The sequence below is a fragment of the Lepisma saccharinum genome, chromosome 21 (assembly GCF_977018435.1).
Source record: "Lepisma saccharinum chromosome 21, izLepSacc3.1, whole genome shotgun sequence".
Lineage (NCBI taxonomy): Eukaryota > Metazoa > Arthropoda > Insecta > Zygentoma > Lepismatidae > Lepisma > Lepisma saccharinum.
The window spans coordinates 58,593,091-58,617,768 of NC_139249.1; the positions used below are offsets into that span (position 1 = coordinate 58,593,091).

Below are 24,678 nucleotides of genomic sequence, written 5' to 3' on the forward strand. Positions count from 1 at the left end.
TTTTTTAGAAATAATTTGCCGAAAGTATATTTGTCAAAAGAAATGTCATATCGGAATATCACTGTACTGAAATCAATCAGATGATATATACGAAAAATACTGACAAGTTATCACTCTCCTTACATTTCGTTTATTATTTATTATTCTCTCTCTCTTAAAGGACCAAAAAAGAGAAGTTTTACTGTTAGTTTTTTAGATGTCGCGTCCGGGGCTGGTAAATCGCCAATTATTCTTGTGTGATCCCTTAGTTTAAAGGAGGTTGAAGAGGTATGATCTCATTTTTCAACATTGAGGGGTAAGAGGGGCATGATAGCCTCGCTCTTAGATTCTCATAATATTTCTCTCATATTTGAAACATCTGATCGATTGTCACTGATCTATAAAAAATCTGTAAAGTTGTGATGCATTGTTGCAAGAGAGCATCGTTTGGTGGATAATTTATTCATGGCCCCTTGTCAAAAATACATATCTATAAAATGTAACAATAGTAAACACACACACGCATATGTAATAACTAGCCTTTGTTATTTTAAATTGGAATTATACAAGTATCGGTATCGGCGAGTAACGGTCAGAGTATCGGCATCGGTTCAGCCCTAGTATAAAATTTATGCTCATTTATGAAACACGCTAATGGAGATTTCAATTTAACACACTGAGAGTGTGCATTAACAAGAGGTTTTTTCTTAATTTATTATTATTCTCAGCAGTGTGTGGCATTACAGAAAACTTATGAATGCATGAATTTCATGCTGCAACATAAATTAAAAGATTTACATACACTTGTATACAGGATGGGTCAATAGTTTGGAACTACCTCTTTGGAAGACAAATGAGCTGATAAAAACAAATCCAATGTTGCAAAACATGATGTGGATAAGGGATAAAACTATAAAGGCCATGCTACCAAGATTGCTGCCATTTTGGAGTCAACGTCAGTCAGTTTCTAACACATAAAAATGGGCTAGAATTTAACGAGAAAGACGATGGTGAGTTCAGTTTTATCGTAACTTCAATCATTTTCATGAAATTGGTTATTTTGTGTCATGGGGCAATAGTTTGGAAGGCTGATACAAACAGAGCTGCCTGGAGAAGCTCTAGATTGTCGCTGGTCTAGTGTTACCTTCCGATTTATACGTTGAAAAAAATCAGGAAATTAATACAATGAATAATAATGTAATATCGACAATATTGAAATATAAATATTTTGGATTTCAAAATTGTGAAACCTCGATCACATACGAATGGAAACTTCTTATTTTTCACATCGTCCTATTTGTATGAAAAACAAGTACTGCAAGGGAAAATGCTTAATTGTAAAACTAACATCAAAATACATTTAAAAGGCTACTCAAATGAAACACTATGATATTTATTATGATCTCACCTTGCACTGTATACAATGAAACTGAATACACAGTCATGTTTCCCATGAAATTCTGGTCCATGTTGAAGCCATGACCACATTTTCATTTTTAAAAAATGAAGCTGACACCAAGATGAATGCCATCTTGGTTGCATAGCCTGGGTGGTTTTACCCATCACCTATATTATGTTTTGTGAAATTGGATTGGTTTGTATCAGCCTGTCTGCCTTTTATAGGGGTGGTTCCAAACTACTGACCCACAACACAAAATGATTGAAGTTACGATAAAACTGATCTCACCATCGTGTTTCTTGTCTAATTCTAGCCCATCATGATGTGTTACATGATCACCTTTCCAATTATGAAAATGACGTTGACTACAAGATGGCAGTCTCAACAGTTTTATCCCTCACCTACATTATGTTTTGAAAGATTGGATTGGTTTGGTTTGTATCAGCTAGCCTGTCTTTAAAGATGTCGTTCCACACTACTGGCCCACCCTCTTAAAAATGTATGTATATAAATCTTCTAAACAGGGTTGTTAAAGGTACAGGAACCTTCAAAAAGGTTCCTGGACCGTATTTAAATTGATAAAAAAAAAAAAGTTCCTGGGCTGTATTTAAATTCATCCAGAAAAAAGTTTCTTGTATAGTAATTAAATTCATTCGGAAAAAAGGTTCCTGCACCAAATTAAAATACTTTAAACATAAAAATGCCCACTCTTGAAGGTCTGGGTCATAACAGGCCTTTTTTCAGCCTCCATCCCCATGTTTAACCCCCCTTCGAAAATCCTGGGTACGCCACTGCGAATGTCTGCTATTTCCACCTGTTAAGAAGAAAAACCCTTATTGAACAATATAATCATATTTAATAATTCTCATCGAATGGGATAGAATTATGTATTTTATAGTCGTAATATCTATGGTATGAGCTTTTACATTGAATTGGCAATGACATTGCCCTTCATCTCAGATAAATATTGTCCCCCCCCCCCTTGAAAGATCGAACCTGACGTTTAACAAAACTTGAGATGACTACATGAAGATGTCACGCTTCACCACTGGGTGTCGGCAGTGACATAATAAGCAAATCTTGAAATATTTGACTTCCTGTAACTGTAAAAGTTATAAGAAATTTGCAGTGGAAAAGGAAGATGAAATTCCTACAACAGGCCAACAACAGAAAATTTTCAGGTAAACTAGTCATAAACCTACATTTTCTCACAAATATCTTGTTGATATAAAGTTTCCATACATACATTTAAATGTTTTGACAGTTGATTCATAAAAGTTTTCATTACTGTAGTGGAAATTCATTCCTAAATTTTTAGTGTTTTAGCCTTGGTAATAGGATGGGAAGGAGCTGATGGGATGGGACCTCTACTTGAAATGCTGTATTCAACATGTATTTAAATCAGCTGGTGTCTACAATTTTAAAAGGATATATTCACTTCAGATGTACTAATTTTTACATAATCCAACAGGAATAATTAATACACAATTGCAACGGTTCTTAATGAATTAAATAAGCTACTTTGTATTGCAGGTTTGAATTTGCAAGTGAATTGTAATATCATAATGGTAACTGTAATTATTATTATTACATATTTGTGTGAAATGTAATCACATTCAGTCCCTTGCCTAACACCAAATTACACTGTGGGCACACGTGTAATAGCAGATGCAAATGCAAAGATTGGAAAAGAAGAAATGGGAAAGAAAGCATACATGATGATAGCAATGATAATGGATTAAGAATAAGAGACCTTGCTGCAAGTCAAAGAATAGTAGTAAAGATTACACTATTCCAAAGAAAATACATTTAAAAAAAAAACACTGGATAGACCTCATAGTAACAGACAGTAGACATGAATGAGACAATAGATGAAAGCAGCGCAAGGGTTCAGACTAAATTTCTTAGTAAGAGAGGTTAACCCTCTGCTAAGGATTTGAACCTTCCACCTGCTTAACCTCAAGCAATATTTAAGGACACGAGGAAGGGTTTCCGTGAAGTTATTCCCTCTGCACAGCTACGAGGCACTGTTGGCAACTTAGCTCATTTGGTGACAGATCTGGTTCTTTTGTTCACTCGTTTGGCTGTGAACCTGCCCAACTATAATACCATCACTGGATCCGGCACATACACACCAACTACTGCCATGAGTATACATTTCATATATGATGTATTATTATATTGGCTGTCACCCCACCCCCTCTCACCTCCCTAGCTAATAGCACTGTGGCTGATGTGAAGATGACATAATATTGTTATCCAACAATCCTTTATTTTCGACTTCGTATGACCACCAGTGCATTATTGAGATGGGTGATGGCACCAGATCTAGATGGTGAAAACTAACAATTGTTATCACTTTAACGGTAATACCGGCACCCCCAACCCTTTCAGAAATAAAATTACCCCAGGAGGTAGTACTTCGTAAATCTAGCTCATTGAAAGTCAACTTTAGCTCCATCTAAGGTGAAATTTACCTCTTTTATGTGCATCAGGTTTGGCAACACTGGCAGGTTGGCCGTGAGGCAAGGAGAAATGCATTGCACGTATGGAAGTATTATTTTATTTGTTCTCTGAGGAATATCAAACATTCAATGGTGTAGAAAAGCACATGGACGGAAAAAACAAACGTTGAACAATTTCTTTGTCATAGGAAAAATCGAAACTCCCATTTCATTTGCCGTAACTTGAAGTTGATTCCCCATAAGTAGGGAGACAAATTTATGGTAAATAAAAACTGAGGAGAGCGGTAAATAAAATGTTAGATCAGCGGTATATACCAGCGGTGAAAAAAAAAATTGCACACACTCTTTCATTATGAGAGGAAACAACATACAAAAGAGCTATAAATTGATAAACTACTTCATTTTTATATACTGTACGCATACACAAGTACTTAGCTGTCCAACCAAAAAGAAAACATCAACACAAAATCACTTCATTTCTAAATTGCATATCTCAAGTGATTTATTCATTGTATGTATTTAAAGGATATCCTTGCTGTCCAACAAATAAAATAATCACTACTGCACATACACAAACACATGTTGAAAATCACATGATGATAAACAAAATTCATTCATGACTGAACACAAATGACACCATTGTTTCCCTTGATGTGCAGGAACAGACTAATCTTATCGCTGTTACAGCTAGCAAGTTCAATGAAACTGGAAATTGAGTAGACATTCGGGGGAAGAAAGGAATGCAGGTTGACAGAGAGCGAAGTTTTCGAACTGAGACGTGCATGGGAAATCCCAATTTGCAGCGTCTTCCTGATGTATTCGAAGATAAAACGTTCTTCAGCTGCAAGTGGTAGGAAACTTTAGGCAAACGTTTCATTACAAATCGACAGTTTGCGTGCACAACCTTGATTGCCGGTTTTTGCGTGTTTTCTACTTAATTTGATGATATTTCATGGTTATTTCATGAAAAAGCATTCCTTTCATGGAAAAGCACACATTTCACATTACTTCGTGAATAAAACTCATGTATATTTAATCATTGAGGGTGTAGTTACGTGCAGAATGTTAAAATTGCATCTTTTTTTCACATTTCGCGATTTTGCGCATTGCGAAAATTCAACGTACCTACCCATAAGAAATACATGGGATTCTGTAAATACCTAATCATCATATTTTTCAAACATCATGTCTAGCTTAATAATCAACTTAAAAATGTGCTTCAACTTGCAACATGGAGAAAAATTCATACTCTCTCTTGTTCATTGAGGGATTTTTTTTAGTAGCTGTGCCCATTCCAACGATATTGAAATAAATGCACAACTGGTGCAAAACTGTCACTCTTCCCCTTAATTCGTTCTGCTTTAATGTTTCTCCTTACATTGAACAAATTTGCATATGTTTAAAACTAAGAGAATACATTCATATCAAATTTTCAGAGCTATTCACCTATATGTTCTTGAAAATTTAGACATTTTGAATCATGTAACACTCTGCTGAGAATTAAATACTAGCTTTACACTCGAACGAAATCGACACCTGGGAATATACAACCTTCACCTTAAAAAAGACTTGCAGACAAATACACCTATTTTCAACCCTCGTCCACCTGATCTTCCTTTTAGGGTATATTTTCATCCCCCTGAGCCAGTAATCCCTACAACTCCTCCAATAACCCTGCCACAATCACCCCGCCCCCCTCTATGAAATGCACAGTTTCACCTATTTCCCCCTTATGCCCTTCTTCAGTTATTCCCATGAAACAAAAGAACCATATACTTCCTCAGACAAACAAATACTCATTTAAACCCCTCACAGTACAAATCCCGAACCTTCGGAAAGCCACCCACAGCTCAGAACTAGACCCCAATGATCCCTTCTCTAAACCAGCCCATCCGTACACTGAATATTTTTGTCAACCTACCCTGCTCGTACCTGATCTCCCTTCCTCATCAAGCAGAATCTTGCCACAAGAGACTCCTAACCGGGATTCGAAACTGGAACTTGAACCCTGAACCAGGAGGAGAGGGTGGCCCCTCCTGCACGAAGACGGAGAACACCAAGATAGGACTAAAATGTCTCATAAAATAGGTAGGCCTACCTAACCTAAAAAATATTTCTATAAATTAAAATGCAATTATATACTCAAAACTATAAGTTGTTTAATATATGCATGGATACAAGAACTAATGAGGCTGAATTAACAACACTCAACTATAAACACCATGTGCAACTAATAGCAGAGATTCAGATTCCATTATGCTACAAAGAAATAAAACTTTCCACATACTTCAAAATGGTATTAAACTGTTAATGAAAAGTGATAGTACCTATTTTTAACATGTTTTGATAATAAAATAACCTTTTATTAGGTTTAAAATCTATTTGAAACAAAACCAGCTGGAGCTGGCCAACTTCAACATGTGTTTTTTCACAATTCTAACAGAAACTTAATAGCAAAAGCATGACAATAATATAAATGTTCAACATTGCAACAAATGTTTATGTTACTTTTAGGTTATTTGGCCCTAAATTTATTGTTTTGTTTCAGATTATGGCTCCCATTCCCAACAAGACAAGAATGGCTAAATGTAGAGAAGAGAGAAAAAAGAATCAAGAGCAGTTGAAGGCTTATTTGGAGAAAGATAAATTGAGGAAGAGGAAAGTAAGAGAGAAGGAAAAAAATAAATTGACCAAAGATAAAAAACTGTTAGCTGAAAAAAGGCAGAAAGATAAAGAACGACAGCAGTTGTATAGAGCAAAAAAGAAGGTGATTCAAAATGGTGGTCAGAGTGGGCTTGGTTCATACAAAAGTCCAAGAACACTTGGCAAAGCAGTAAAGAGAATAAAAAATGCATTACCTAACAGTCCTACTAAGAAGGTAGCAATAATTAAAAAAACTGGTAAGAGAAGACTTAGGTTCAGAATTAAAAAAGGATATTGTGAATGCTAAGAAAACTGGACCAAGAAAGATTCAATCAGATTGTCTTAAAAGAGTGAATGAGTTTCTCCAGTGCAATGAAATAAGTCGTCAAGCACCTGGGAAAAGAGACGTAAAATCAGTGAAAGACCCTGTCACTGGTAAACGCAGTTTATACCAACTGACACACATGGTAATGGGCACTGGCGAGGCCTATGAAGAATATAAACTGCTGTATCCATATGACCAAATTTCAAAAAGTAAGTTTTACAGCTTACGTCCAAAACATGTGCTCCCGGTTAGTGATATGCCTCACACAGTGTGTGTTTGCATTAAGCATGCAAATTTTACATTTATGACTGAAACACTGTCTAAGGTAGCAACCTGTTTTCCAAAAACTAACAAGGAAGTGTTGAATGAAGTATGTTGTGACACAGACAATAAAAAATGCATGCTTAATGTGTGTAATGAATGTACATCTGATATCAGAACCCTCTTGCCTGAAGCAGAGGATTTACAGAAACAAATTAAATGGAAGGAGTGGAAGAATGTAGACAACCGACCACAACCAGTTGAGAATTGCACATCACTGCACAGGCTAATAATATCATTAAATTCACAGTTGCGTGGTTTCAAAACTCATACTTACATAAAATGAGTTCAATCTGCTTATTTTGAATCCTGCAAAGAAAATATGAAAAGTGTAAAGCGAAGTTGACTTCGCAGAGAATTATTCTTTAATCCAGCAAGATGAGATTCAAAGCGCTCATTGGCACTCTCAAGTGACAATATTTACTTGCTGTAAACTCTGACAAAGTGTACAGCTTTGGTGTTATAAGTGATGACCTGACCCATTCCAAGAATTCTGTTTGGGTTTTTATGAAAGCAATAATAAGTGAAATGAAACAGATAGCTCCATCAGTGAATCACATCATTGTTTTTTCCGATAACTGCGCAGGGCAATTTAAAAGTCGATACACAGTGTCTAGTGTGTGTTTTTCAGAAGCAGATTTTGGAGTTTCGAAGCACTGGAATTTTTTTGCCTCTGGACATGGGAAGGGGTCTGTTGATGTTGTCGGAGGCTCAATAAAGAGAAGTGAATGGAGAGAAGTTCAAGGAGGAAGAAGCTATGTTTATTCACCCTATGATTTTTTCAAGTTAGCAGATGAAAAATGCAAAGGCATACATCTTCTCTATGTTCCTCAGTCAGAAGTGGATTCTTACAAAAATCACTTGGACCAAAGATGGCTGATTCTTCCAAAAATAACTGGTATCAATTCAATGCACCATTTCCAGGCATATGACAACAAAAACATCCTCATTGGTAACACTAGTGGTGACCTGATGACAAAAGTGTATATTTTGAAGCCTGATGAGTGTGAAAAAAGTAGTAAAAAACTGCCAAACCATTTAAGATACAGTGATGTATACAGTGACGAATCTGACAGTGAAGAAAGCTTTGGAAATAATGACTTGGACAATGAAATTGAGTATGACAATGAAACTAATCTGAGTATTTTACAATACAGTGATTCTTTTTCTCATGATAAAATCTTTCCAGTAGTTTATGTGCTGGTCAAACTCACAAGTCATAAAAAAAATGAATGTTGCTATGTGGCCGTTTGCCAAAGCAATGTGAAAGATGGTGATGTTCATGTAACTTTCTTAAAAACATATGACAATCGAGGCAAAGTTTTCAAAATCAGTGATGAATGTGACAAAATTATCCTTTTAAGGATATAATCAAAATATTGCCTGAGCCACAAATAAAGAAAGTTGGAGACAGAATTCTGTACCAATTTTCAAGCAGAATTAACATTTTAGAAAAGTGATAAGTTACGACCAGTGCTGAGAAAAACATAAATAGTCTATAGACCTAGTGTCCACAAAGGTGTAATGTTCTTTTTGTTACTCAACCTGCTTATTAAATCAGAATTAGTCCATAACTAGCAGAATGTAGCCTAATCTCTTTCCCAGACCTGTTTCTTTTATGTTAATTAATGTTAATTCACTAGAATTGTAGTATTAAACTTTTGCAACTATGTATAACTATATTATTATTACGTACAATTTTGTATTATATACTATTAAAGTGTTGTTTTTTTTAAATAAAAACTGTCATTATAAATGATGCACTTTTTTGTCACGTCCATTACAAATCCTTTGTCACATCCGTTACAAAGTTAAACATTTTTCAATAAGACATCAAAACTTTTAACAGGTCATACTTTATAGTCTTACAAGAGCATATATTAACATTACTATAACAAATATTAACCAGTTAATGTGTCTGTCCAATTAACAGAAACTATGAAAAACCCAACCCTATGTTCATTACAGGGTGTTTTACACGTCACGTCCATTACACCTCTTTCATATCAGATAAAATCAAATACAGTCAAGTATTTGGCATGAACATTTTTGTGACTGTACATTTCAGTGAGTAGGCCTACAACCTTTCTCAATAATTAAAATGGATACAAATCTTAATTAGTGTATTTTTTAATACTTTTACATTGTGTACATGTCACGTCCGTTACAAAAGAATGGCTGTTAAGTGGTAGGCTACTTCTGAAGATCACAACATACTTTACCATATAAAAAGCTATATTTAATGGTATTTGCATATTGTCTCTAAGCCATACACCTGTAGTCTTGACCTAAGAAGTGTTATCATTTTCACTGACTTTGTTAAGATTAGTTAGGTCTTTGGGAACCTTACCAAAAGGGTATTTTTGATAGTTCTCTCCAGTTAAAAATATTACAGAACACTCCATTTCCTGTCACAGATAACGAACATTCACAAGTCACTACTCTCGGCACATTAGGCAAAGGAAGAATGACAGCAAAGATTGTACATGCACAGATCAATTTCAGGCTTGCCTCACATCCTATCAAAACATGTCTCTGAATCTTCTGCTGTGCATGACTCACATCTATTTCAAAGAATGTCTTTTCTTGGAAGAAAAAAAAAGTGGAAAATAAAGGAAACAAAAGATAATATATTCTACCAGCTTTGACACTCCAAAATAAATAGCCTACTTTCAGTGGAGTGCCCAAGGAGGAGTTTGTGGGGGTCATAACCCAATACCTTTGGCCTAGTATTCCATAAAAAATTACATCGAAGACAAGATAATGTGGCAAAAACAGGGCTGTATACTAAAATAAAGTATATGTAAACCCCCTCCTCTCCCTTTCAAAATTCCTGGGCATGCCACTGCCTATCTTAAGCTGCATATACTGCTACATTGATAAAAATATGGGGGAAGCTCAGTTTTGGAGCTGACAATACCAACTGGTCGTGGGTACCTAATAAATCAAACTTTTTGCAATGAAATTTTGCAGATTTTCAATTGTCATACCTTGTAATTTCAATTTATGGTAAGTCAAGTATTAAAACCTTATGTTACTATATTTTCTGAGCCTTTATTTAACCCAAATTTAAAAAAAGAAAAAGAAAAGACTTCATTATTCTAAGTATAGAATGTAGTTTAACCTTAGTTTGCAACGTCAGAAATTAGGTGACATATGTTACCTCATATTGACCAAAACGAGTTGAATCTAAAAGTTCAGATTTTTACTGTGAGTTAGGTTCATGAAGGGCTTCCTTTGTGCCAAATTTCAGAATTTTTAAAGGGGACCCATCTGAGATATTTAACCCCGAAAACTGTCAAAATTCAATGAACCGCCATGTTTGAGCCCATACTGTAAAAAATGGGTGCATTTCTAAGCACTGATATTTTATTTGCATACACCCTGCAGGTAAGTCTACACATGAAAAAAAAATCAAGCCTTAGACCAGGGTGCGAAATATCCGGTCGCCAGGTTGCCATTGGCGACTAAACGTTTGGGGCTGGCGACTAAAATTTTGTTGTTTCAAATGTGTGTCAAACATGCCCGAACATCTCAATCCAATGTTCGTACATGGTTTTGGAAAGCGAGCCGATTGAAAATCCCATGTCCACTCAATGCCGACCCCATCCTACAAATTTATTTAATGTAGCAAACTATGTAGCTAAACATGAGAAGCCATTTAAGGACTTTGCAGATCTGCTGTGTTTGGCAGGAAAATTAAGTGTGAGTGTTCTACCGAAGTATGGCAATGAAAAGCAATGCAGAGAATTTATTCATTTCATAGCTGAAACTTTGAAGTTAGATCTAGTGGAGAAAATAAAGAAAAGTATATACATCAGCCTTCTGATGGATGGATCCACAGCTAGATCAGCAGTCGAGCAAATGTGTACGTATGTTCGATACCTGGATGCAAATTATGGTCACATCGAAGAGGACCTTTTAGGAGTAATAGAGCTCACAAACTCTACTTCTGCTGGTTACTTCACTTCTAACTGATTATTTAGATAAGACAATAGGTTCAAATAAATACAGAAACAAGTATTACATTGTAGGCTTGGGTACTAATGGTGCAGCAAATATGGTCGGGCACAAATCAGGATTGGCTGTGCAAATGAAAGCTATTTGTAATAAAATGATAAACATTCACTGCCTTGCACACCGTTTGCAGTTAGCTGTGTTGGAGTTAAATATCGTAGAGCATTTGATTCCGTGATTAGGAATATTTTTCAGTTTTATCATGGCTCTGCTAAAGACTTCACCTCTTGAGAGAAACGTCAGAAGTTATAGGAGAAGAAATTCTAAAACTGAGTGGTATCCACACTATTATTTGGTTAGCCAGCAAAGAAAGTGCTGTAAGAGATATTTTGCAATCATGGAAAACTGTTGTGACCCATCTTGAACATCTGGCCCATGGAAAAGACAATGATGGTGATAAAGCTAAGGGTTTGCTGAAAAGTTTGAAGCAATTTACATTTGTTAAGCTTCTGTACTTCCTTTTGGATTTTTACAGGAAACTGAACCCTTTAAGCGTGGCACTACAAAATAAGAATCTTTTGATTTCATCTCTGAAAATAAGAATTGAACACTGTATTTCAGTTTTGGCTGACCTGGAATCTAATGTTGAACCAAGCGAACAAGAATTCTTGGACCATGTATCCATTTCAGGGAAGATTAGGGATGTGCAGCTCACAAACATTCAAAATGGAGAGCAAGAGTTTCAGACTGTTAGAGGAAACTTAATTAACAATGTGAAGGTGTACATCCCAGAAACATTGCAATCTACATATATCAACAGATGTGATTGCATGTCTGCATGTTTTCGACACCTTGGGTTGGCCTCCCAAAGAAAATATTCTTCAGTAGCTCTACATGTACTTGAACCCGAGCCTCTATAATGAGAAAGTAGATGTTCTGTTAGCAGAGTGGACAGAATACAAACTTTTGTTTTCTTCTCTGACTTTGAATCAGACGCTGGAGAAGATTCACAGTGAGAAGTGTTCAGCAAGATTCCAGAATTTGCTCCAGATTTTGACATTTTGTGCTGTTCTACCAGTGAGCACAGCTTCATGTGAGAGAGGTTTCAGCTGTCACAACAGACTTAAGACTACTTACAGGAACTCTCTGAAGACTGAGACACCGGATGATTTGCTCTGAGTTTCAGTAAATGGACCCCCTCTGTCAGTGTTTGGCCCAGCAGCTGCAATTAATAAGTGGTACTTCAGTGTAGAACGACAGCGCTACACAAACATTAATGCCTAAGGTATGTTCTTTTTAATAATTGCTCATATTTTTATTATTTATCAGTAAAATAGTGGCGACCAAAGATTTTAGTCCGGCGACTGACTTCAAACTTGAAATTTCATGCCCTGCCTTAGACTAAACCCTCATTAAAAAAATCGGGCTTAAAAATGCAATTTCCCATTTTCCACCATAATTTTCGTACTTACGATGCAATTTCAAGCAAAACATACCTTAATATCATAGGAAGTATACTTCATTAGCTACAAAATGAATTTTGTTTCAGGTCTCTAGCTTTAATGGTTTTTGAGATATTAAGGTTTCTGTATACTGCTACATGAGCAAAAAAAGCCATGCGCCATGTTGGAAAAATGGCTGCCCCAGGAGAACTAAAGCAAATAAATTTTTTTGAACATTGGTTTTGATATCTAGAAACATGTACAAACGTATATACTAAAAATGATTTTTTTCTAAAATGGTCATGCAACCACCATTGGATGGTTTGGCATGGAATGACCCTATACTCACTAAATATGCAGTCCTGGTAATGTATCTGGAGTTAAAATTTGGGGGTCACGTGAAAAAATTCTACACTTACGTCTGTCTATATATGTTGCAAAATTACGTTCTTCATTACCGCAATCATTCTCCATGCAGAAACATAGGAACCATGTTTGATGATATGAACAAGTGACGTTTGGCATTTGTTGCGCTGTCTAAAGCATTGGTACACTGTTCCTTCGTTACTTGCAGAGCATTAATTGTTGTTTCATTACTTGAAGATCATTAATCGTTGAAGCATGGCAGAACAGAGGACGGACTTGGATTAGAGGTAAGTTTGGAAAGGATGTTCGAGTGTTCTACAAAAATGGCATCTTGTGCAGTGAGGAAGCTAGTGCTATAAAACTTATATTTTGTTACAATATGTGCTCATTGGCAAAACATTTAACTGATATCCCCACGAACCATTTTTGGTAAGGTTAGGGTAAGAAAGGATCTCCATCTCCAATTTCGTTAATATTTGGTATATTAACTACTTTTGGCCTTCTAACCAGTACAGCACGGGTAGCCCCACGAACCATGCACGAATAGCCCCACGAAGAATATCCGGTAAGGTTAGGTTAGGCAAGCTTAGTTAAAATTTTGTTCCTAAAACAATGCGATACAGTTGCAAAAAAAAAAAAAATTCTCTTACATCGGCATTTTTCCCTATTTCCACACGTGACCCTGCATTTTAACAACAGATTCGTGATTAGGAGGCCAAATTTAGTTAGTATACCAAAAATTAATGAAATTGGAGACATTCTCTATATTCTTCGGCTTAATTGAAGATGACAGGAGTGTTCCCCGATTTGTTTGAAATTTTGTATACTTTCTACATGAGGTCTCCTGAACACGAATCTAACATTAGAATTTCCCGGTCACATCCGTAACTTGACAATTTCACATAACGTTAGGTTCGGTTACGTTTGGCAAATATACTTCAAATATCGCCATTATGAAAAGCACTATATTACACCTTACACACGTAATATCCAAATTTCAAACAGTGACTGGGACATCAGAACCTCTGATACTTCATCCGGAAAACTTATTTCATTAGTACATTCTCTAGTAAATAAATCGGAGAACACTCCCGTCACCTTCAATTGCTCCGAATTGTCAACCTAAAAGTATATATTTCACACATAATTTCATTTCAGACACGGTATCTAATGTTTATTACTATAAAGGTGTTCCAGGAACTCTATAACTTCAGAATAGAGAAGTGTTGCTAATGTAGGTAATCTGTGGGTATTTTGATACAATGCAAATGTTCCTTGGGTCGATCTTTGTTGAGGGTGTAAACATCACTAGGCTGTGCTCAACATTTGCAAAGTTATTGCATGCTGAAGTTAGCTCCAAGGTGCACTGCTCAGATCATTGGCGGTCCCTCCATGAAACAGAGGGAACAGGCCCCTTCTACTTATCACCCTTTTTAGCTCTTTAAATTATCTATAACATAATAAGAACACTTCTATCTTCCGAAATCAACACGCCGAAGAAAAACTTTCACCGTGACTGGACGTTTGTTTACTTCACCTACCCTCATCGTCCCACCCTCTGCTGTCTGACGCCGAGTATTTCCGACCACTCGCGAAGGTAAACGATCCTCATGGTGCCACCTCCCACCACCATGGAAGCTGAACTCTCTAGCTGTTCCCTACGAGAGACATAGCGAATTAGATTTCCTTCGAGTTTTTGCTATGTGCTAAAGTTTAATTGTATCGTACGAGGGTCACTATTTATATTTTGAGCCTAACAATGAAAAAACAGGAATTTGGCAATGAAAACTGCTTTATTGTTTTTCGAAGTATTCTCCTTTATGGTCAATACACTTTTGCATTCGTTCGAACCATTTGTCAAAGCAGTTTTTCCAATCTTCTTGAGACACCTCCATAATATGGTTTTTGAACGCATCAACGGCATCTTCCGCCGACGAAAATCGTTGTCCACGCAATTTATTCTTGACATTCGGGAACAAGAAAAAGTCATTGGGTGCTAAATCAGGACTGTACGGCGGATGACATATCAATTCGATTTTTTGACTGTTCATAAAGTTGGTTGTTAGACGAGGTGTGTGACAGCTGGCATTGTCTTGATGAAGAATGATCCGACGGCGTTTGTTTGTTTTCCGTATTTGACCGAAGTCCTCTGGCAAACAAATTGTTGTGTACCATTCTACGTTCCTCTAAAGGCACAGTTGCCACATGACCAGTTTTCCCGAAAAAAAACAGGCGACCATTTGTTTCGATGTGCTTCGAGCGCGAACAACTTTTGTTGGATTGGGTTCATCTTGAAACACCCATGCAGTCGACTGCTGTTCACGTTCCGGCTCATATGCATATATCCATGATTTGTCACCTGTTACAATCTTATATACGTCTTTTGAAGCACCACAATTGTATTTATTGAGCTTTTATTTGCACCAATTGACGCGAGCGTCTTTTTGAGTTTTTATCAAATTGTGTGGCATCCAACGAGAACATACCTTTCTCACAGCTATATGATCATGTAATATTTTATATATGCTGGTGGAACTAATGCCTATGGTTGCCTCAATCTCACAGTATGTCACATGACGATCTTGCAATATTAGGTTTTGCACAGCATCAATGTTTTCTTGAACAACAACTGATTTTGGACAACCTTTGCGAATCTCGTCGGTGAGCGAATGGTGGCCACGATTAAATTCGTTATACCAGCGTTTCACAGTGGCAAAGGATGGGGCTTCATCGCCAAATGTGGAAGTAAGTTGATCGATGCACTCTTGTCTTGATAATCCAAGTCGAAAATCGTAAAAAATCATCGCACGAAAATGTTCACGAGTTAATTCCATTTTATTGTTGTCGCGCAATCTCCAAGGTGACATAAACAACACAAATGAAGCTATTGACAAAACATTTGAAGTACGTTATGGTCAATAATGCCAGACGATTCCGTGCAAACGTCAAATCGCGCCTAACTTCAATCAGTGTTGCCAAGGCTCAAAATATAAATAGTGACCCTCATAGTGATAGTTTTGAGTGTAGTAAGTCTATAGTTTTCTAATCTCATTGCAAAATTGTGTCTGCCAGTCATAACAAACGGGAAAAATCTTCTACAGTCTAAGCATCTGCTAAATGCCTTGGCTAAACGCTGCGAAATAGTTTCCGGGGGAACAGCTGGCGTCCACCTGTTCCAACAGCCCCAAGACACACGCAGTGGAAGGCGCAGGACAAGAAAGCGAATGTTGCGAGCATAGGGTTGAGAATGTTGTATGATCGACCGGTTGAAGACGAAAGGTTTTAGTCCACTGAACTTTACAGAAAATACAGCAAACCAACACCTATCCTAACCGAATTAAAAACTAAAACGAAATTGTACACAAGGCATTTTCAAACAAGTTACTACAACTCTGTAAAATGATTGACTGGATACTCTTCCAGTGGCAAATTATTGTTGTTCTTCTTTGTTCCCGAGAAGGGAGTTTGGAACAGTTCGGGTTTTTTCACAATTCCTACAAATCTAGCGGACGTCATGAAAAAACTCGGCCATCTCATTGTCATTATTGCATTGAGGACCTTTGAATTCTCGTCCAAGAATGCTCAACTCCACCAAAAAAAAAAGAAAAAAAATGTCAACTTCATCTACAAATAGAGAGATGAAACAGGTTTCAACAAAACATTTTTTTTCCCTCTGATCACTCATAAATTGCTTTTATTATTTTTTTCTTTGTTGCGCATCAACAACTTTGTTTTTAATGTTTTCTTTACATTATATGTAAAGATTTATTTACTAGAGAATGTACTAACCAAACAAGTTTTCCGGATGAAGTATCAGAGGTTCTGATGTCCCGGTCACTGTTTGAAATTTGGATATTACGTGTGTAAGGTGTAATATATTGCTTATCATAATGGCGATATTTCTCTGGAAAGAAGTGAGGAAGCCATGTTTTGTAGAATGTAGCCACTGACTTGCGCTGTCTACAGTGTTGCCACACAGTGTGTTTGTCACTTGAAGAGGAAGGACCAGCTGAGAATGGCGGGAGAGCAGAGTGTGAAGATTGTAAATGTTGTGCAACTGCATTGCTGGAGTGTGGAGGAAAATGGACTTCAGCGGATAAAGAAACTAATAGAGTATGGTGTTCTACCGAAAAAAGGTGATTACATGTGTCCCCGAGGACATGTTATTAGTTTGTGCAAAGACAGTTCACGCATTGATAAGTACTCGTGGAAGTGCTATAAAAGTTTCATAGAAAATAAACAGAAAAGAAAGCCGTGTAAATACTCAGTGTCCCTTAGAAAAGGTACCTCTTTTGCAAGGTCTAGGCTATCACTGTTACAGCTATGCATTTCTGTGAGAATATGGGTATGCAATACAGCTTTACGAAACATATGTGAGGAGGCCAAAATTTCGCAAAAGACTACTGTAGACTGGGCGTCCTTCTGCAGAGAGGTTTTAGAACACTGAATATATGAAAATCGCCAGAAAATTGGTGGGGTAGGCAGCACCGTCGAAATTGACGAATTGAAGTTTGGAAAGAGGAAATACCATCAGGGAAACCGTGTGGAAGGGCAGTGGGTATTTGGAGGTGTGGAAAGATGAACCACATGTTGTTTCCTTGTTCCAGTTGAAAAAAGAGACGCCTGAACATTAATTGCTATTAAGGAATGGATTCTCCCGGGCACCACTATTATATCGGATTGTTGGAAGTCATATGACAACCAGAAGGACGAGGGTTTCGACTACATGAAAGTAAACCATAGTATAACATTCGTGGATCAGGAAACCGGTGCCCACACGAATAGCACTGAGTCTGCATGGAGACACGCAAAGGTAACTTTGAACTCGTACAGAACAAGTAAAATTTTATTTTCAGGTTATCTTGCAAAATATATCTTTCTTAAAAGGTGCCTGCAATTGGGATCAGACCACACAATAGAATTTTTCCAGCTTGCAGGACAGCTGTACGATCCGTTAAAAGAACGCAATGAGCAGAACGACAGTGACAGTAATAGCGACAACCAGGAAGGAGAGGAACATGTTGAGTGTGGATTTTAAGTGGATTTTAAGTGTGGCATTGTCGAAGTTCTTCGAGGTATTTTCTTTCGCAGAAACTGAAAACTTCACCATAGGATGCTGCACAACAAGAAATAATCAATTTTTATGTAAGGAACTTGCATTTTCTGTAAAGCGACAACATTATGCCGTTGTTTCCATACTTGCAAGATTGCGCCGAGTGCAGGCCGTGCGAAATTTGTAGCTCCGCTCTTTATCTGTTTTCCGCTAGTGCTAGTACGAATCTACGTAGTGAAAAAGTGTTTTCCGCCTTGTGAAATTGCAGCTAACGATGAGAACATATATGCAGATCAGTTCTATGACAGTTATTTGGAAAACTCTGAGTGCTTTCCCAATGCTTTGTGCTGTTCGAGGGGCAAGCGCGTGCAAAGGCGATTCGAGGAAAACCTTGCCCGGGACCTCCGCCAGGAAGTGCATGCTCCAGCACCTCTTTCCCCTGCTATTGCTCCATAGAGACGTCGAATTCCAACCTGTACCAGGGACGTCGACAGGGATAACATCAAGTGAAAGTGCATTTCACATTTACTATCAAAACGTGCAGTGCCTAAAAAATAAGTTTTTGGACTGTGAACTAATGATGGCTGAGTTCTCCGAATACGACTGTGTGCTTTAGTGAGTCATGGCTCAATTCTGATATCTCGTGTGCTGAAATTCCGCTATATAAGCAGTTCAATGTTTATCGCAAAGATTGTGAAATGCATGGGGGTGTTATGGTGTGTGTGAACAAGAAGTGGCCCAGCAAGATACGACTGGATTTACAACGAGACTGGGAATTACTCTGGGTAGAAGTAAGTACAAACCACCGTAGAAAAATGCTTGTAGGTTGTTTCTATCGGCCTCATAGGCGGAGTCCCAAAGAACTCAGAGGGTTGCTATGAATCTACTCTGGCAGCTCTATCCAGCCACAAAGTTATTTTGTGTGCGGATTTTAATATGCATATAAAGTGGAATAATCCTGTAAATGGTATACCAACCACTGGAGACGAAGACTGGTTCATAGACAATTTTATTCATGGACTATGTCTTCTTCAGCACAATATGCACAACACCAGAAAGGACAAAAACCTTGATTACATTCTCTCCTCTTTTGAAAACTCTGAGGTCACACCCTCTTTGAATCTCGTTCAGTCAGACCACGAGTCGCTTTGTGCTATTTTCGAAATTCCAGTGAAAGTGCACCCTTCTGCACCCCCCCCCCCCCCCCGGCATAAGACTCCGTTGAGGAAGAAAACGCCATGTGTTTACGGACGTGATTCATGCCCTAATTCAGGACTATGTGCCACATAAAACAATGAAAAGTAAAAGTTCCCCTCCCCCCCCCTTGATAAAGAGTTGCAGCATCTGTTACATAACAAAAAGAGAGCATGGCAACTGTGGAAAAGTTTCCCCAATCCACACACACACAACACTTTCAAAGCACTTCGAAAGCATAGTAAGGACCTTATGAAACAGAAATACACCGAATATGTCAACACAGTCACAAACGAACTCCTTACTAATTCAAAGAGATTCTCGACATTAATAAATTTACGGAGACAAGCCAAGGGCATCCCTTTAGAAGTAACACACAATGACATTTCAGCTGTTGGTATTGATAGAGCTGAACTATTCAATCTAACATGTCACAATAATTTTGTTTCAAATGATGTTTTAGATCACCCGCCTATCAAATCTATCTGCTCTCACTCTCTTTCTACCGTCTTTACAGAACCAGGTGAAGTCTTGCACTTCCTTACCTCCTTTTCTTCTCACCGAACATCTGGAGCAGACAATATTCCTACTATTTTCCTTCAAAAAACAGCTCACTCGCTAGCTACTCCTCTTGCAATGTTATACAATAGGTGCTTCTCTGAAGGCTGCTTTCCCACTCAATGGAAGAAAGCAAATATCATTCCTATTTTTAAATCTGGAAATGCTAACGATACTACATGTTATAGGCCCATTTCTCTCCTTTCCACACTTGCTATTGTCTGCGAAAAAAAGACTTCTGAAATTCACATCCCCTTACATTAACCCAGCACAACATGGCTTTCTTCCAAATTCGTCATGCCTTACCAATCTATCTTGTATGCAATCCTGTGCCATAAACGCAATTACTAATTGTAATCAGTTAGACGTTGTTTACTTTGATCTGTCCAAAGCCTTAGATTGTGGATCACCATTATTTACTGCATAAATTATCTAACAGATTTAACATCACTGGAAACACGTTAAAATTAGTGAAAGACTATCCAAGAAATAGACAACAACGCGTTATACTTCCCGGAACTCATTCTAACTGGCTTCCTGTTATATCTGGTGTGCCGCAGGGAAGCGTTCTTGGCCCTCTGTTATTTGTATTATATCTGTATGATCTCACAGACCTCTTTAATTCCCCCATCTCAAGCACAATTCTAATGTTTGCCGATGATTGCAAGATTTTGAGAGAAATAAAACAGCAATCAGACATGCAAATTCTCCAAAATGAAATTAACAGATTCTCTGAATGGTGTAAGCGATGGAAACTGTCCACAAACCCTTCTAAATGCGCTTACGTAACAATTTCATTGAAACAAAACATTCTTGAAGGCAATTATACACTCAACGACCTCCCTCTAGCAAAAGAAGCACAACACAGAGATCTAGGTATCCTCATAGATTCAAAACTAAATTTCGATAATCACATATCAACCATCACAAAAAAGGCAATGTGTATGCTAGGCCTACTTTACAGATTCACCGAAATCAATAACCCGAAAGCACTTTCCATTTACTTCAAGACATTTGTGTCCCCCATTCTAGAATATTGTTCACCAATCTGGAACATGGCTGCCCATTCTCATACCTCCAAGATCGACAGTGTTCTCAGCTTTTTCCTCTCCATCGTTCAGTATAGACACCTGCCTAAGAGAGATCTGCTTGTAAATCTTCACATTAATACTCCAGAAACTCGTAGATACATTGCAGATATGAAATTGCTATATAAGATTATAAATGGAAACTTAAAATGCAGTATCCCACTCCACGAACTCTCACTCAGAGTGCCTAGACATAAAACACGGAGCAATGAAACTTTCCACACTACAACTCCCAGGCTCTCACTCATACAATGTTCACTATTCCATAGGCTACCGAAACAGTTCAATAAAATCTCAAACCAAATTGATACATTCACTTCATATTCATTTTTTATCAGCAACATAGAAAAAATTGTACATAAGTAATGCTTTTTTGAAACTGATCTATTTACTTTTTTGATTTGTTTTATTTTGTTTATTTTATGTTATCCTTTCTTTTGTGTTTTTAATTTTAGTCTATTGTTTTACTGTTGTTTCTTTCTGGTTTAAAATGGCTTCTGCTTTACTGGAAATTTCAATAAATAAATATGTACCTGCAGATGGCATGAGCGTCAAAAGTCTCGCCAATGTTTCCAAACGTGTCTTTTTTTTACGATTTTTTTTCTTTTTTTTAACTATGCTTGCCTAACCTAACCATGCAGGAAATGGTCCGTGAGGCTATCGTGAATGGTTTTTGGGGATATCGTGAAATTTTTTTGGAATATTTTTTTTGGGGCTATCCATCAATGATTTGAGGGGCTATCGTGAATGTTTTTTTGGGGCTATCCGTCAATGGTTTGTGATGACATAATGAACACGAAAGTAGGTATTTTTCGGTGAAGAAGGTTGAAACACTGCATACCCACTCCAAATCGACAAACTCAAGCACGATATGCAATGATCCATGAAGAGTGCACGCCATATTGTCTGTTACCCAAGCGGAACAAGGAAGACAAATAATGACTCATAATATGGAAAGTTGACACTATTTTATGGAAAAAGGCATAACTTCACCTTAAAGAATCTTCCGCAATGCAGAATAGGTAAGTATCAATGCTAAAATTAACGAAATAAACGAGTGAGAGGTGTTTGGGCGATATCGCATAATTACTGAAGTATGTTTGCCAAACGTAACCTTAACTAACCTAACCTTACGTGAAATTTTCAAGTTACAGACGTGACCGGGAAATTCTAATGTCAGAATCGTGTTCAGGAGGTCTCATGTAGAAAGTATATTAAAATTTCGGTAACCACCAAACGTCTCTAATTCCCTTATTTTCGTATTTTTCACATTGATACTTACATATTCTGCATTCGTAAGGATTCTTCTATTTTGCGTTTCGTTTTTTGCAGGCAAATAATCTCAATTTTCGAAATATCGAGTATTTTTATTTTGTTCGCTTTTGCTTGCATTACACGAGATATGGTGGAGAAATCTTGACTAGCGTAGTCCATGATTAGTGGTTATGCAGTGTTGCACCCTTCTTCATAGAAAAATACCTACTTTCGTGTTACTGATTTTCTATTTTTTCCAGGTTCGAAAACTCCACGAACCATGCACGGATAGACCCACGAACCATTCATAAATAGCCCCACGAACCATGCACGGCAACGTTAGGTTAGGTTCTGTTAGGTTAGGAAACATAGTTAAATTTGTTTTTTAAAATTAGAAATTAGTTTTCGGGTTCGAAAACCCCACGAACCATTCATAAATAGCCCCACAAACCATTCACGGATAGCCCCACGAACCATTCATAAATAGCCCCACGAACCATTCACAGATAGCCCCACGAACCATTCACGGATAGCCCCACGAACTATTCATAAATAGCCCCACGAACCATTCACGGATAGCCCCACGAACCATTCACGGATAGCCCCACGAACCATGCACGGCAAGGTTAGGTTAGGTTCTGTTAGGTTAGGAAACCTAGTTAAATTTGTTTTTCAAAATTATAATTTTTTTTCGGGTTCGAAAACCCCACGAACCATGCACGGATAGCCCCACGAACCATTCATAAATAGCCCCACAAACCATTCACGGATAGTCCCACGAACCATTCATAAATAGCCCCACGAACCATTCATAAATAGCCCCACGAACCATTCACGGATAGCCCCACGAACCATTCATAAATAGCCCCATGAACCATTCATAAATAGCCCCAAGAACCATTCACGAATAGCCCCACGAACCATTCATAAATAGCCCCACGAACCATTCACGGATAGCCCCATGAACCATTCATAAATAGCCCCACGAACCATTTACAGATAGCCCCACGAACCATTCATAAATAGCCCCACGAACCATTCACAGATAGCCCCACGAACCATTCATAAATAGCCCCACGAACCATTCATAAATAGCCTTAGAGATACTGAGCGAAAGGGGGAGTTATAACCCCCATCAACCTCACATTGAGCACGCCACTGATCCTGTGCACGTCATGTTGTCGCAAGTTCGTAATCAGAAATGATGAACAGTAACTCACGTTTATTTACGTTCTAGAACTGTTACACAGTTACAAAACCGGGTATTTGGAAACACTGATCGGTTGTTACGTCATGAAACGCTCGCAAATATTTGGTTCACGTAGTAGACGGACATCAAGGGAACAGCTTTCGTGCATCGGAGTGACATTAATGTCGAAAATTACATGATTTACCGGCAAAAAAATCTCAACGAGGTGAAAACAAACTTCCAAGACCTTTCTAAAGTATAAATAAAGCCATTTCGGTAAGTACTTTCTCCTGTAAAATTGAAGAAATACGTTTTGGGGATACGAAAATTTTACCGAGAGTATACAAAATTTCAAACAAATCGGGGAACACTCCAGTCATCTTCAATTAAGCCGACAATTCATTTTCTAAGGAGAGTAATTCCCCTTCTGGATGTCTCTCGTGATATGCGTATTTGGGTTAGTGGTCATGACACAATTTTTAAACTGTTGGTTCATTCATTATTATTTACACAAAAAGGGGGTTAAATGTCACCAAAACTACACATTATACTTAGTGTAACTTGAAAAAAAATGTGGAATGGTAAAACTCATTTCTGCCTTGCACTTATGTAGGATCACATTCCTGGTAGTAAACATGCTACTAGAAGTGGAAAATGCAGTTGAAATATTACTAATTCTTGCAATAGGTACATTATTCAATGCGTTCTAGTTACTCGATCATCTTCTACAAGCCAATTAACAAGCCACACAATCTTTTGTCTTCACTTTCCATACACACAAATACACAAAGCTAATATATTAGTGCTAATTACCTCGATCTGTTCTTTATTTCATTCTAAGCACGATTATAATCTTCTTAATAAGATATGTCTATGAATATGACGCACATAAACCAAAAAAAAGGTAATAAATAAAGAGACAGCACACGAAAGTAATTGTTTCTGTGGCAGAAACATTTACACACCACACACAGACTACACCCGGCAGAAAAAAAATCACCACATTACCAACGATGTATAAATAGGTAGATAGCTGACTCGCCGCGGAAGTGAAGCCACACAGGAGGTCTCCGTGTACGGCAAGAACCCTTTGGCTGTATGCGCGGTAGCCGTAATTATGGTTATTTCTTGCAGTGCATTTAACTGCATAACCCTGGGAAAGCCAGGGTTGGATGTTTCCTTTCACAGATATGTATTTATTAATTGTGTACCTATATTTCTACTGTGAAATATTATTTTATGTATATATTACTAGAAATGTGTGAATGCGTGAAGGAAACCAGTTCGTGTCTCGCACTACATATTTTTATGCTTCTATATTATTTGTGGGACAAGCATAGGCGCTGACTTAGGAGGGTGAGGCACTTTCTGCCCCCCTCAATTACTCAAGAAGTATATACATTCAGTGGCGCAGGAACGTTTTTAATTTGGGAGGTACAAATTTC

The 24,678-nt window shown here is 37.6% G+C and overlaps 1 protein-coding gene across 7 annotated transcripts in view; it reads right to left on the reverse strand.

The window, feature by feature from the left end:
* Positions 1 to 24,198, reverse strand: part of Rcd1 (Reduction in Cnn dots 1) — a 171,119-nt gene extending 146,921 nt beyond the window's left edge. For 4 of the 7 annotated variants that reach the window (XM_083143053.1, XM_083143054.1, XM_083143048.1 and 1 more), the window contains exon 1: positions 24,047 to 24,198. The gene's annotated coding sequence lies outside the window, so the exon portion shown is untranslated. Of the gene's footprint in view, positions 1 to 5,764; positions 5,808 to 14,438; positions 14,556 to 24,046 lie in introns of those variants that run through there. The other 3 variants (XM_083143050.1, XM_083143052.1, XM_083143051.1) reach the window with 3 other exon arrangements.
* Positions 24,199 to 24,678: the final 480 nt, after the last annotated feature.